Here is a 17,353-nt window from a genome sequence, read left to right as displayed (position 1 = left end):
TTATATTACTATCATTGATAAGTAGTTGTTTACAGCTGATTCTCGGCCTCCCCCCACCACTATGACGTATTAATTGCTTTTTTTTATTGGTTGTTGTTTGGTGAAGTTTTTTTTGTTGTGCAGTGAAGTCAAGGCGTTGTGACCTTGAAGTGTATGGTGCATGGATCGTTCAGATTTTTTTTTCTTATGAGATTTTGTGTGTTTATGTGTGTGTGTGTAGGTAGAACTGCACGGTACAGGGTTTCATCTTGTGCTTGTTTTGTCTATGTACAAACATACGTCTGCATACTTCGAAGATCCTCCAAGTAATAAATGCTCCATCGGTGTTAGGGCACCAAGTTAGTAGTGGAGTGACGTCACAGCAATAACCGTTCAACGGCTAGAGAGCGACATGTTCACTCCACGACGTGTGGCAGAGTAATGCGTATTCATCGGTCTGCCCTCACCTCTCCTGAAGCGATGAAGGTTCGCTCTAGCCCCGCTATCCATGGTGACACAACGGCAGCCGAGGACTGTTTGCCTAGCGTCTACCCTCTCCGAGACCGCAACGACCACTGCTTGCTCGTACCGGCAACTGTTATCGCATCAAGTTGGGAGATGGGCTTGGCTGTGACGTCAGGCATCTCTAGTGGATAGCAACTAGCAATGTGAATCTTTCACGGTTTCATGGTGGGGGTGACTCACACTGTTTAATATAAAAGAAATGCCTGGCACACTATGAAATCAGTAGACGAATATATCTGCAGCAGTTAGCAATTGGTAGAGTGTTATTCAGTTCGTAATAGAAGGAAGACGGTGAGTGTATTTGTCTGTTGGAAATTGTTTATATTTTCATATATATTTTCATCATGTCCGTTTCAAAAGTAGACTTGAATAAAATTAATAATTTGATTGTACAGGAGGTTGAAATACTAGAGCAAAAGGCCTTATCATCATTGCCAATTGATGAAGTGTACATAATTAAAAATATGTCAACTTATTCTACACGATTTGGTAAATCAATTTTATTAACTTTGCAAGATGTGAGCAATGATAAATTATTTAAAACATGGCTACCAAAACGTATTTCGTTGCAATTCAGTGATGACGATATATCTTGTATCAACTCATCAGGTGGTAAATATACGATGATGTATTTAGGACAGAGCCAACAAAGTTTTGCTGGCATGAAAACGCGATCTCTAGTCAAATTCAATATGATTGAATAATAGTAATAATTTATAGTGAATTTCTTTAGGTCATAGCTTACAAAGTTTTTTTTGGTGTGAAAACGATAACTCTAGTCAAATTCAATATGATTGAATAATAATAGTAATTATAATGAATTTCTTATTGTTTTATTAATATTCATATATTAGATGATAATTATATGGAAATATAAACATTACTAACTTAGTTGAATACACTCACTTTGTAACTACAAGTAAAATGGGAATGTGAGTATTATATCACTGAAAAATTGGAGGTTGCTTATTGTTTTTTTTTTTTGTTCGATTTCAGTTCCACCATTTAAAGATGTGGATGCAGTACGCAAGTCAAGATTGGGTCGATATTGTAGATCTCAAATCATCGGTTCAACATTTGTCGTCTAAATTGAAGGTGTTGGGTGATGGAGCCGAACATGCAAGCGTTTATGATATGAGTGTATGCTATGATGAAAAACAAATCGAATTATGCCTTCGTGATGCTGAGAACTATTGGAGTGGTGCAGAAGTTTGCAACAAATTTTTGGATAATGAATTGGAATTGTGGCAACTTTGTGAGGTTATGATTGAACTGAACCTAAGAAGATTCCTGTATAGCCTCCAACCATACTTGCCAGAATGGATTATTCATCACTTTGAATTGAATGATGAAAATCGAGAGGAAATTGAAGATGGTCGCGAAAATGATGATTATGAGGAAGAAGTTATTTTAGATAGTCTGTATGTTCCTGTGAATCATAAATAATGTCAAATAAAAAACTTTGTATTATTTTCATGTTTTATTTATTTAAATCTGATGAAATACAATAGAAAATGATTACAAAACAATAAATATGATATAAAATACAATACATGATATAAGTCAGTTACAAATAAAAAAAAAAAAAAGATCATAAAACAGTACATGATAGAGTGAAAAAAAAGTGTCAATATCTGCTATGAACTGAACCATCCAATGCATTGTATGTTAAAACTGTATCATGCAAAATTAATGCATATACTTTAGTGTTGTCTGGAAACTTGGTCTTCCTCGTCTCAAACTCAATCTTTATATCAATAGTTGATGATTTTGTTGCATTCGGTTGATGGGAACAATCGATGACGAATAGTGGATTCTCTCTAAATTGTCCAATGTCCATCAGAGGTTCACTCATATCTTTATCATAATAACTTCGCTGGAAACTCTCAAAAGCATAATAAGCAGGAGCATCAAGTTTTTTATCGAAATTCAAATTCCAACGCTCATATGGATAAACTTCAGAATTCAAGTATACTCGAATACTATTGATATCAGCAGTTGTGAATTTTGTAATATCTTGTGTTCTATCTTCAGATGTGGTAGTACTTTGGAATGCGATGATGACAAAACGAGGAGTTTCCAATGCGTTAGTTGTTTTGATGGCCCATATGTCTGAAGAAGTCCCACGTAATGATGGTAGTTCATAGAGGTCCCACATACGATACGCCAACTTGATTTTGGCATTCAGACCGCTTTTGTTTATTCTACTCAAAAGTTTGAGCTTGTGTTTATCATCTGGTACAATATGCCTTATTTTCCATTCGATTTTATTTATTTCCAAATCAGCATCAACCTCACCTATATATGAGTTTTTGAATGATCGAGCGATAATCAAAATCAATTCCTGTTTGGCATTCAAGATACTTTTGTTGTAATCTTCAGCAAAACCCATCAAATATTTCAGTGGTAGTTTTCCACTAAAAACATGACTGTTTGTATCCAAGATATCTTGCTTCAATTGTGAAAGTCCCCAACCAGATGTCAATAATGTGTTAGCATGAGATTGTCCAAATGATATCATGGTTTTCATTGTAGATGTTATCCCAGGTTTTCTAACAACAGCCACTTGTTCACCTCCCATTTCATAACGAATTTCGTCAAAGAGAAATGCAATTGCATTATTCGAGAGATAGCATGTTTTCGCTACATCTTTGGGGGTGAATTTACCTTCTATGTAAATGAAGCTCTCGGCAATATCTAGTATAACATCTTGATTATTGATTGCAATTCTGATTTCATCCGAATTCCTGAATAGCGGTGATCCATAGGGCTTATATGTGTGCTCATGTAAACTTATGAGAGAATGATCGAGCACTGGTTCATTGAATATATTCAACTTTTCATTGTTTGTTTCGAGCACCATTGTTATTTTCTCACTTTCAATCCAATCGATTTCAAAAATTTAAGATCACTCACAGACAGAGCGTTATGTGCTAACTGTTTAGCATACACTTGTGGAATGAGCTTCTTTTTATGCACACCTTTCTTTTTGATAGTGCAACTCGTTTGGGATTGTTCAATGCGATTTTGTCTATTATAAATGAAACCCATAACAACAGTTATTCGATTTTCTTCAATTCCAAAATAATGAAAATCTCTTCTTCACTTCCAAAATCGATAAGGTTATTTTTTTCATCCAAAATACGCACTGTAATGTTGTGAATCAATTGACGACCTTCTGGACTGACAGGCATATATATAATACTGTGTGGTTCTTTAGTAAGATTGTAGCCAGGTTCAACATCAATATCGAATGAGAAAAGAATGTGGGATTCTTCACCATTTATATATGAACCAGATATTATATTGCAATCTAAGCGGATAAGTCTCACAGTTGTAATGTTTATTGGTAATGATGATTCATGTATCTGATTTGGTGGAAATATTTCATGAGCGAACCCCATCATTTCTGCTATTGAATTTGGATGTGTCAGATCAATTTCATATTTGGATCGCATTTCACATTTGAATGTATTATTATTGGCGTGTAGATAGAAAATATCATCTGCAACGACATCATTTGGTTTTTTATCATGAAACAATCTGAACATGATATGTTTCTGTATGACGGCATTGATCTCTTCTATTTCATAAGCACCACATGGAATTTCAATTGTCAACTTTTGGGGTATCGATGAGTTGTCATTACTGATTCTAAAACTAACTAAGTTATTAGCTTCAGTTATATTATTGATTGTATTGCATCCATAGAATCCCAAAAGTCCTAATCCATAACGACTGTTCCTATCCAATTCAATTGGTGGAAAAAAATCCGCACTCAAGACACTTGTCCCGACAGCTTGTAGCTCGAACTTTCGTGACATGACTGATGAATATTTTGAAACACATTTCAATTTATTATTGTACACAGCAACAGCACATTTGAGACAATTTACACTTTTTGGAAGGTGTTGTATTGTAATAAGTATCATTTTTATTGATACCAATATTCACATCCTCTATATTACAAATACAACACATAGATTTCCGAGGTATAGGACCGTCATTAACATCCGATTCTGAATTTTGATCGTGGTGGTGGTGCTCATAACAATATCTATGTTTCATTATATCGATGTCATCTTGCAGATGCTTAGGCAACTTTTCCCAAACATATGCAATCTCATGTGCAACACATGCAAGTATCACTTCCTTAGGCATATTTGCAAGCATCACTTTATCCATTTTTTTCAAGGTACCATATTTTGAAAACATTCTAAGTGAAAACCCCATTCCCTTGATAGCCTCCCGATCCAGTTTTGGTGTTGAATCCATTTTTATTTGGAAAATTATTTAGAGAGAAACTGCAAGCACAAGTGACCACAGAGAACTGTATTAAATTTCTGTTGTCGATCATAGTTATATTTGATTTTTACATTCGAACATTTTCGAAAGAATCGAGTCAATTCCAATGGTGGGGGTAGATCTCCAAAACTATCGAAATATGTGACTTCTTTCCCACATTTTTTATATGCCACCCAATGTGTTCCTGGTCCACTTATTCCATCTAAATTAACAATAGCTGTCTCGTTTTGTTTTGGACCTGAAGATGGTAATCTATCACGCATAAAAAACACACGAAAATGTGGAATTTTCATTTTTTGTGCATAATAACTGAGATCGAGATCAGTAAGAGGCCTCTGAGGTAGGGGTTCAATTAGTTTTTTGTTTTGTTTGTGGCTTTGTATGGTTTTAAATATAGTCCTAAACCTTTACGGTATGGTTTGAGATATATTCCACTTCCGCGTTTGCCTAATGCTACAGCCTCCATGGTTTTATTGTGACGATTGGCTTCCATTAAAGCCGCTCTGCTGGCTTTTGCCGAATTCACGGCCTTGGTAATACCAGCAGCAGCTCCCGCCAAACTTCCTAGTGCGGATAGTCCAGCAAAAATTGGTATCAATGGTAAAAGTCCACCGATCTTGGGAACAGGAATTATGCGTGGTGTGCGGATTTTCTTCTTTCCACCGGCAGCTTTAAGGTATTTACGTGCCGCCTGCAATGCCACAGTGATAGCTTTTTTGCTATTATTCGTCACAAATTGATTCCCACCAGCTTTCTTCAATACATTTCGCACTTTATGGACTATCCCAGCACCAAATGCAACTTTTTTAATTTTATTTTTCTTCGTTTGTTTCCTCTTACATTTTTTCTTATTGGTACTACAACCCATGCCCATATGTCTTTTCGCTTTCATAATGTTGGTGACAAGTAATGCAGCTGCTCTTTCCCCAATACTCGCGTCCTTCGATTTAACCCTATCCCAAGCGCTGTATTCAAGTTCTTTGTCGGCTAAATGTCTTGCTGCAAGATCGGATGGATGCTTAGAATATTGAATATCGTGTTTTTTGCATTCAATATCTAATTTATTGATTCCAGGGTCGTTACGAGCTAAACGTTGTTTCAATTTTGTACCCGGTCCACAGTATTGATAACCTCCGGTAGATGTAATTCGAAAGGAAGTTTGTTTATTAAATCATTAACAAAACCACAACCTCTTTTAATTTTACGATCACTTTCAATACGTCCGTATCGTTTGATGGTACACATTGAAATGAATAAGCTAATAACATTTATATAGTCTCCAACCACGGCACGATGCGCATTGTAAAACAGAAAGAAAAGTTTGCTGTAGATAATCTAGATGAGAAATTTGGTTGTGGATTGAATGGACAAAGGGTATTCAGACATGGTCCACTACTTCCATCATCAGTTCGAGGACTCATTATAGGACCTTCAAATTGTGGAAAGACGAATGCAATGATATCACTATTAACACATCCACAAGGACTGAGATTTAGAAATGTGTATCTCTATTCGAAATCACTCAATCAACCTAAATATCAGTACTTGCGAAGTGTTTTGGAACCTATAAAAGGATTAGGTTTTTATACATTCAGCAATAATGCAGAAATAGTGGAACCCTCCGACGCTAAGCCTAATTCTGTTTTCATTTTCGATGATGTAATATGTGAAAAGCAAGATATTATTAGATCATATTTCTGTATGGGACGTCATAAGGATGTTGATTGTTTTTATCTAGCACAGACATATTCACGGGTACCCAAACAGTTAGTGCGTGACAATACCAATTTCATTATAATGTTCAAACAAGATGAGACGAATTTACATCACATTTATTCAGATCATGTTTCACCCGATGTAACATTCAAACAATTCCAATTGATGTGTGTTAAATGCTGGGAGGACCAATATGGATTTCTAGTCATTGATAAGGATAGAAAAATAGATGAAGGTAGATATCGCAAAGGATTCGATAGTTTTATATACCCATGATCTTGTTTTTGGAACTTATTCGATCACTGAATATTGTAGTGGTCACTTCACCAACGAATTAAGCTTTAATTCAAAAAAAAGGGCATTATGAATACAAAAAAAGATCCTGAAAATAAAAACAATGAAATAAATTTGAAACGTCAACTAGTAGAGACAACAGAAGCTGTCAGGCAGAAATTCAACTCTATCAAGAATGATAATATTGAAAATCGTACGACACTTGAAAGATTGTATGAGCCCATAATGAAACCATTGAATGTTTTATCATCAAACGCTACTTCTAAATCACCAGTGTTATCACCAAATCATGGAACTGTTCAATCTACTTCAAATTATCCCATGAGTACTCCAATAGGAAGAAAACAATCTTTTGGTAGTGTATCATCTGTGAATAGTGACACGAGCACACTTCAAGACGATATGAGAACAACTCTATTCGAAACACCATCATCGTCCCACATCGATTCCTCGGATCCTGACATCTCACCTGTTATGAATGAAAGTGGTGAAGATGTTTTGATGAAACATTTGAATAATATAAAATCTAGAAATCCAGCATATGATGGAACATTTGGCGTACGTATGGATCCAATTACACAAAAGCTGAAAATGGGAAGTCTAGTGGTAAATTTCAAAGATGGAAACATTTCATTTTGGGATGCTAATAAAGTGAAAAAATATGAATGCGCAGGTAGTCCAGAATTGTATGATATGATTTTTTTGAAGAATCCACAAGATGTTGATAATGAAGAAACTCGTCAAGTATATTCCAAAATATTGAAAATAACGAATGCTCCATATAAACAATATCATCTGAAGAATGGTTTTAAAAATACAAATTCTAAAAAATTTCGTGAAGTTATCAAACCTCTATTAGACTCACGACAATATCCAATAAGAAGTAGAAGTAAAATTGGTGGAGCACTCAAACGAGTGAAAATGGAGAAAATATATAATTCTAAACCTGTGAATTATGTGTACTGGAATTCACCGAAAGAGTTAGTTGCTCGCCTACGACTATTGGTAGCTTCAAAGTCAGCCGGACATACCGGACATGATAATGAAATAATTTCAATAATTGAAGAATTACGTGAAGAAGGTATAATATATTAACATATTCACATGTAATGATCACTGTCACATCATCATTCAATGCAGTAACATTATCACCTTTTCTCTTTAATCATATTGAAATAGAATGACTAATGAAATAAGTGATGTCAAACGACAAGTTGTTAATGAATTACATAAACCTGCAAGACGTAATTTTCGTAGAAGAATAACCACCATCAAAGGTTTTGCAGATCTATGGCAAATAGATTTAGCTGAACTGCAACCTTATGCAAAAAGTAATGAAGGATACCGATATATACTTGTAGTGATAGATTGTTACTCCAAATATCTGTGGACTGTAGCAGTTAAAGATAAAACAGGTAGTACAGTAACTAATGCAATGAAACATGTACTGAAAGAAGCCAAATACTCCCCCAAACACATACAAAGCGATCAAGGGAAAGAATTTTTCAATAAAAGCTTCTCATCTCTCATGCGAGAATATAATATCAATCATTATTCAACATTTAGCACAAAGAAGGCAGCTATAGCAGAAAGAGTGATTCGTACAATAAAGGCATGGCTCTACAAGGAATTTTCGATGAGAGGTCACCACAAATGGCTTGATATTCTTCCAATTATAACTAGTAGATATAATAATAAAGTTCATCGTACAATAGGTATGGCACCCATCAATGTTGATTCAACAACAAAATTAAAATTCAAGGGTATCAATGGAATTGGAGGAAGACGAAGTAAACCCAAATTCCAATTAAATGATATTGTACGTATAAGTAAATACAAACATATTTTTGAAAAGTCTTACACTGCGAATTTTACCACGGAGCTATTCAAGATTGTTAAAATTAATAAAACCATCCCAACGACTTATAATCTTGAAGATATGAATGAACAGCCGATTAGAGGATGTTTTTACGAAGAAGAGTTATTACGAACCGAGAATCCTGACGTATATCTGATTGAGAAGGTGTTGAAGAGAAGAAAAAATAAAGTATATGTAAAGTGGTTAGGCCTTCCTAGCGAACAAAATTCTTGGATTGATGAATCAAATATGGTTTAAATGTATATAATAGTGACTTTTATGAATAAAGTAATATTAAAGTTCATTATTGTTTTCATTTCAATTATAAGTATGTGAACTGAAAAATATTGCAGCGGTAAACATTGCCCCAGCCATTCGCAATGTTCTGTGTATACCAAACCAAATTAATTGTATACTCCATTCCCGCTTATATTTTTCAACTCACGATATTGAAAACACATTATCATTCCCAAAACTAATCGCCGTCACTTTGAAATGCAGTATCCAACTCTTTTTGCCAATTATCTCTCACTGATAATGCTGTCTCATAAAGCTTAGTCGACTCCTCAAGCTCAGCCTGAGCTTGCATTCTCGAACGTTGATGGAATTGCTTATCTTTACAATTTTTGAACGGAGTTCATCAGCATCTTTAGACATTCTAGCCAATTCAACCTTCGCTAATGCAATCTTGGCATCTAATGCTTCAAGAGTTTCATTATTAGCATTAATAGCTCGCTCACTCTTTTCAAGTTCAGCAATAGTCATCTGTGCCTTTACAAGACGGCATTTTGCTTTCCTTTTCATTTCCCCAAACCGATGGAGGGGGCTGAAAGAAGATAGCGGTTCAGCTTTCAAATCACTCTTCATTTCTTTAGGAGTACCTTTTGGCTTCCTCTTCGATCTGTCACTTTTCGTTGCGGGTTTTTTCTGTCGCACAACACTTTTGGATTCTTTCTTTTCTTTAAAGTCAGTGACAATCGATGAAGATGCCTTAGTAACCTTCCTCTTGATTGTTCTAGATTTCTTATCAACACCAAGAGGAAGGGTAGATGAAGAGTGTTTGAGTGATGATAATTGCGAAACGATCGGATTTTCAATAATAATTTGCTCATTTGGTTCTGGCACATCTGCAAAGTTAACGAAGTCGTTAATATCAAAATCATTTATCGAATCTTGACTCGATAAATGTAATACTGGAATATTTTCAAAATCAGTCTGATCGATATCAACAAGTGGTGAACCATCTTCAGCAATCAATAGCGGCATAGAGCTCATGATTATTAAGGTCTGAGGAATGATATGTGATAGCAATAGAATGTGGATAGGAAAGGTGATGATGTTACTGAGACCTCACCATTTATAGAAGAAAATAAACTAGCGCATGCGCTCTTTCATCAACTGGCACATGCGCTCTCTCACTAAACTATTCACGCATGTAACAATCTTTGTCATTTAAGAGGAAAACTTTGTGTTGCATGCATGTATTTTTAAATGTTAGAAAATAATACAAATAAATTCAAAATATATATATATTTATTAATAATAGAGGACAATAACGATAATAAAAAATGAAAAATGTTAATATGTCTCTGTGGATGTGGAACGTTCTTTGACTCTATTCCTCAATAGTTGTTGCTCGTGCGTCAAACACCAACATTGAAAAAAATGGATTCTCCTATTGGGGTAGAGTTGACCAACCTTCTCACACAGATCCCAAGTACTTCTACATGCATTGCATACATGATTCCAACAATTCATGGAATATGTATCACAACGCAAACAACGTTGCAGTGGAGTTGGAACGGCAGCACAGATACCACAAATATTTCTACAGATACCTATATTGTTAAATATTATAGGTTCGGAACACTTCAGACACTGTAACTGTTGTTGACGATAATCCGATTTTGTTCGCTTCGGTGGATGAGAAGGAGGCGATAGTTGAATCCGCAACACGCAATCACTACACATACCAGTACATGGATTGATTGAATCCTTAGGTCTACTTATTTGACAAAAGTAGCACACAATAGCCCCTGCAATCATCATTGGGTAGACACACACTTTTGGTTTTTCATTCCACTCTTTTGGAAACGGCATTTTACTAATTCGATTAGAAATATAAAGAGATGACTTACAGAAACTCTGAATGCTCTCTCCTATACCTACGATCTCTATTTATACAAATCAACATCATGTGGAAGTATAGTGGGATAACTTCTCCTACTATTCCACTCTAAACGAGTCAAGTGGGAGTCGCATCACCTCCTATATAAGTTGACTTGCAAACCTAGAGTTCATTCATTCACTCTCTACAACTGTGAGCAAACAACAACAAGATGAATTCTGCAAAAATAAATGCTGCATTAAATAGAATAGCTGCTGTTGATGAAAACAATTGGATAGACGAATCAGATGATGAGGATGTCAATGTTCCGCTAGAGGAAGTAATAGTTGAAGCAGAAGATGTTGGAGTCGATGAAGATGAGATAGACGAAGTTGAAAACGAGGCCAACCAAAGCGACGAAGATGATGACGTGATGGAGTTTGAGAGGGTCATGGATGAAGAAGGAGATGATGAAGGGATAGAAGCTGACACAACTGAAGGTGATGGTGCTATGAGGATCGGTATGCGAACACTCAATGTCAGTGAGACACTGGAAGATCCCTTGGATTTGTATTGTGCATTGGATGCATACGTATTGATCAGCACAATAGATGGAGAGAACAAAAAACTATGTTGGTGCTGCTTTCGGTTTTATTCGCATAGAAACAATAATGGAGGGTGGTATGCCCATGTCAACACCCACAACACTGTCTCAATTATGGAAATGGGACAGAATTGGTGTGAAGCTTGCGAGAGGCCACTAACAAACTTCACCCGAGTATCTACATGTATTATATGTAATAATGTCCAACCTGTGGCACAATAACCGTGGACCTACTGGTCAAAAAAAAAACAACAGCCCTTTTCAGGGCTACATTATTCACACAAACAGTAGTTAGTTGTATTAGTATTCATAGATTATGTGACAAATGAATACTTTGATTAATAAAAGTCTAAGTTGGAAATTTGTTAGTCTTTGAATATCTATACATTATATGACAAATAAATTACTACTTTGACTGAAAAGTCGAAATTTGGAATTTGATAGTCATTGAATATCTATGCATATGATGAGTACTACTTTAAATGAAAGTTGAAGTTGGCATTTGTCAATCATTCATATGCATATAATGATGAATACTTTCACATACATATATTTCGTTTGAGATTATAATGTTAACATAATGTTAACAATGGTATGAATCTGTTTCTGTTTGAAAGTATAATGGTAGCTCTGAAAAGAGCTATTTTTTTTATTGTTTCAGTCTTTAATTGTAGCCCTGAAAAGGGCTGTTATTTTTTTATTAATCCATGCAATGATATGGACTAACGCTCCTCATCATCAGAAACAATAATTATGGTATCGTCATCTGAATCAGATGATATACTAATGATATCATCCTCATAGTAGTCATCTGAATCAGATGATATACTCATGATGTCGTCGTCGTCATAATCAGCTGAATCAGATGATATACTAATCACATCATCCGCATTATTATCGTCAACAGCATCTATGTCGTCCTGAATACCTTGTTCCACTCGTTCTGCGAAATCATCAGGAAGATCATAGATTCGCTGCAGAAATTGAGCGAAGGTTGTACTCAAATGATCAGACGTTGAATCTATTTCATGTACTTGGATGGGTCCTGTACTCGACATTGTGGAAGAATGATATAGAACTGGGATTGTTGCTATATTTATATTGGAAGAAATGAAATGGAGGGGGTGAAATGTAGAACAGTGTTTGAGATTCGAAAACATCAAGAATGAAACTCTGAGCGATTATTAGGAGAAATTCTAGTGATTATTATGGAAAAAAAACTAATAAGAGGGAGAGGAAGGGAGGAAGACACTGCCCCAGCCTCGCAGTGCCTCGTGTACACCAACCAAAAAGTGTGTACTCCGTGGAAGGAAAGGAAAGGAAATGATGGACGAGTAGATGATTATATGTCATCATCGGAATTGAGGACATCATCATCGATTAGGATTGGGGATGGCGGAGGACTATCCTCGATGAGGATAGGGGATGGTGGAGGACGTCTAACGTCAAGCTCGTCATCAGCATCATCACCAGAGTCGTCGTCGTCATCATCGTCGTCGTCGCTACTCATTGGGACAATGTCATCATAAGCAGGGTCCCACCATCCGTCAGGATCTGGATATTCCGAGTCATCCAAGTGTCCTTCGTCACTGCCAGTGACATGCTGAACTTGCATCCTGATGTCGTGATCCCGGTATTCGTATGGCGGACTGTGGGGTTCCGTGGTGGAAGAGACAACCTGTACCTGGCTGTTATCCCAGTAATTGAAGTTGTACCCCTGATCCGGGCAGCTATAGGGTTCGGAGGTTGAATCGGGTTCCATCTCGATGCTAGCTGATCAACTGAATGTTTCATCAGATGATTTCTACTTTTATACTTTCGAGAGGGAGTGGGAGAGGAGTGGAACATTGAGTAGGGGTAAATTGTAGTGTGACATAAGACATATTCAATGAGTAGGGGTAAATTGCAAAGTGACATAAGACATATTCAATGAAAGAGATACTTGAATGGATAAAATACAAATGAAATATACTTGTCGATTTCACTATGAAACATGTCTATTTTTTTATTTTTTAAATTTTCTTCACATGAAATTATTTACAAGTGATTAGAGAACACAAAAATTGATGTGAGGTATTTGTCTAGAAGAACTTGGAATTGAAATAAAAAAATAATAATGATAATAAGAGGAAGTGAAGAAAAATGCTCCAACCATCGCATTGTTCAATGTGTACCAAACCAAAAAACAGTGTACACCCTTTATTTCACTTCCTTTTCCTTTATTCAATATAAACTTAACAAATATAAACTTAAAACTACCATAATTAAATACTCCTAACTAACCTAAAACTAATCTTACATTTACACTTCATCTACAAAAAGAGTGTCCATAACTGTCACTACTTTTTTGTACAGCTCTATCGAAGAGGTCTTTGCTTTACACCTTTCCTGCAGAGATGCATAATTCCGATCTATTTCGGCCATTTCCTTTTGGAGTTCCCTCCGTCGGTTATCCATTTCAGCCATTTGTCGCTTCATGGTAACCAACTCGGCCTCGCTAGATCGGGCAGCTCGTTCTGCTTTCTTGCATCTCTGCAGAAAAACACTCATCTTTTCACTAACCTCTCCGATAGGCTGTGGCACCAACACCTCAGGATCCGCCGGTGTCGCTGGCAGCGGTGGTAGTCGCGTCACCAACGGCGACAATATCACCAACTCCGGAGAAGGACTCCTCGGAATTTCCACTGCTGCTGGTGCTGCTGCTGGTGTGGAGGCCCTCTTACGAGAGGTCGAAAAACTACCTGCATAAGGATTAGTCCTATTGCAAGTAGCTCGGTACTTTGAAATAGGACCAACCTTTGCTGCAGGTCGTTGGCAAACCTTCTTCACAGCCCTGACTTCCTCCTCCTCCTCGAATAAGTCAGGGCTAGAAGATCTGCACCTAACTCGCGAACGCGAAGTGGTTGGCTGGTCAACCGTCACCGCTCTCGAAGATGCTGCCTCCTCCTGGTCAGCGGACACCGGCAGAATAGACGCCACAGCATTATTCACCTCCTGTGTATTGGTTGCCATTCTGAAAAAGAAGAAATAATACAAAGTTAGTTGATATAAAAAATAACATTCCTAATTTACTTACTCAAATATCAAGTTGGTCGTTGGAACGTACTGCCTTGTTGTGGAGTGGACTGCTCTCGATGAGATGACTTCTCGAACTGAATGTTGTGGAGTGCTCTCCGGAGGGTATCGACTTCGATGCGTGAGCGGTGGGAAAATGGTGGGAGCGCACATGCGCGATGAGGGTAGGGGTGTACATGCGCAAATGTTGGGAGTCGGGGGGCGGGGCTTCGGGGAGGGGAGGGGCGGGGCTTCGGAAAGGGGGCGGGGCTTCGGAAAGGGGCGGGGTATCCGAAAAGTTGGTGGCGACGGGGGGGGGGGGGGGGGGGGGGGGGGGCGTGGCCCTAACGGGCCCCGCCCACTGCCTGGGCTCCGCCCAGGTGGGTGGGGCCTCCGGCCCCAGGTAGGCGGGACATCTGGAGAGACATCTACGCCCTCTTCGCGCGCGCGTTCGTAACATAATATGCAACCGAACACCTAACCTAACGTATTAACGTATTAACGTAACCTAACCTAGTACGCTAACCTACCGCTATGCAACCGAACACCTAACCTATCGTATGTATTAACGTAACCTAACCTAGTACGCTAACCTACCGCTATGCAACCGAACACCTAACCTAACCTAACCTAACCTAACCTAACCTAACCTACAGTAACTATTAACCTAACCTAACGAGGGAATACTAACCTAACACCTAACCTAACGTAAGTATGCAGCTAACCTAACGTAGCTATTAACCTAACCTAACGAGGGAATACATTCACCATGTTGGTTCCATTAATACATCATCAGTTGGTTTTGGTTTTGGTTGTATTATTCTATGATTTGGATTAATGTTCAGTCCTGGATATCCCAGTCCACCTGATGATGATGGCCTGACTTTATAGTTTCTCTCCAAAACTTCTTTATGGTTTTTCTCCAATACTTCAACTCTCTGTTCCAGTACATCATACTTTTTCATTGTAGTCCCTGTTATGTTTGACATAGCATCAAATTTTTTATTTGTAGACGCTGTTATGTCAGACATTTTTATGTCTACATCACTTGTAAGTTTGTCAAATTTACGAGTGAAAGTTATCCGAGCCTCTGCAATTTTATCGTTAAATGCTTGCCGGGCGTCCCGAGCAATATTGCCTATTGTGGATTGTATTGCAGCTTGTAGGGCTAGAAGTATAACTTCCTTTGCTCCATTAATTTCCCCTCAAGATATGATACAGTTACACAATCACTCTTGTCAATTGGTTCACTTGTATTTTTCAATATTTTCCTTTGCATGTCATAATGACCATCTTTTGTTAATTTAAAACCATTCCCAGGAGGACCTCGAATGACATTACCACCCCATTTTCTTTTTCTACCAAACTTATCGATTGTTTTAGACATTGTGCACTCTACGATGATTCTCTTCAAACTGATATTTCTGTCATTTACATTATACTATATATTGCAGTAATTGATTAGGGAAATAGAAATAATACAAATAAAATTTTAATCATTTTATATTCATTACAGTAATACATATACATACATACATAATACATTAATATCACATTACTTCTATCATATATTATTAATTATAAATGGCTACATAAATATCAATATTGAATTTTCCGGTTTTGAAGATATTGAATGATATTTCAATCATTGATCTCGGCAGATAATAAATTAATCAATTGATCCAATGGAGTCTCCTGAGATTGTGATTGTTGAATAATATTACTTATCCAACGAATGTTCTCATTTGGATCGTTTTCATAAAATTCAATATCATTATGACCCCAAGGAAGAGTGTGGGTAGTATTCGGAATGATAAATCGTTTATCGTCGTGATATGATAATGCAACTTTATTTTTTAATTCAGTATACATATCATGTAACACGCTTCTAAATGAATTCATCTTTCTGAATATCATACCACCTTGTTCGACGATTTTTTGATAATCTTCGCATGTCAATTCATTCTTTATTACAGATCGTTTAACCCCTTTGGCTTTCTTAAATTCACCATCAACAGATTTCACATAATATGCTTTAGCACCTGTACCATAAAAACTCATGATTGGATCATTTGGAAATTCATCTTTGAAGTTACCCAAGACTGAACTTGTTACTGGAATATTGAATTGGTTAACTATACTGTAATTGGATGTATCAAATCTACTTATGTTAGTTTTTATGAATTCATAAAAATTTTCTGTGTTTACTTTAAGAATGAGCGAGTCGGTATCTGTGTAAAGTAAAGAGACATTTTCATCAAAGTGTTGTTTGATGCATCCATAGAAAAAGTCATACATGACTGTTTTAGATAATTCTAATATGGAAAATCCCAAATATAATGGTTTATCGTAATGAACCTTCACTCTACCCAATTGAATGGCAACGAAATTATCAGTGAAAATTGAACAATTTTTGAAATTTGGTTTGGCTATGAGAGTGCTGGCACCTATATTTTTCTTTATATTTTCCCAATGTGTAACGAGTCTAACATCAATTCGATTATCTACATTCTCCATTGTCTTTCCATACACCGCATTATTCATTAGTTTATAGAAATCTTTAACAGATTTGTTGTTAGACCTATTACGCATTTCAGTATTAAGATCTATATAGGGTTTCATCCAGCATGATTGTTTGAATTTCAATACTCTATGTGTATTCATTACAATCAATCCATTTTTGACAGCTTGCTGTAGATTCCTATAATGAACAATATATTTTCTTTTATCATTCAAATTTGGAATTAATTTGGGAATTTTCGATTGTGTACGAGGTGGTATTATTTTTTCGACTAAAAATGGAAGGTCAGAATGTTTATCATGCAACTCTTGTGGATAATGAATGTCCACTTCAAATACATACCCATACGGACTATCAGTACTCACATCCATCACATCGAGATTAAGAATT

General features: G+C 36.6%; 1 protein-coding gene across 3 annotated transcripts in view; it reads left to right on the top strand.

Annotated features, from left to right (window-relative positions):
• Sema1a (Semaphorin 1a) overlaps nt 1-17,353 on the top strand; it is a 1,123,890-nt gene that overhangs the window by 842,730 nt on the left and 263,807 nt on the right. The gene's annotated exons all lie outside the window — the stretch shown is intronic.

Source organism: Leptinotarsa decemlineata, unplaced genomic scaffold, assembly GCF_025532065.1.
Source record: "Leptinotarsa decemlineata unplaced genomic scaffold, Ldec_3_MD MMD2_tig00026299_RagTag_RagTag, whole genome shotgun sequence".
NCBI classification, from domain to species: Eukaryota; Metazoa; Arthropoda; class Insecta; order Coleoptera; family Chrysomelidae; genus Leptinotarsa; species Leptinotarsa decemlineata.
Note: the sequence above shows the minus strand (reverse complement) of the source record. Positions and strands in the feature narration are given on the sequence as shown.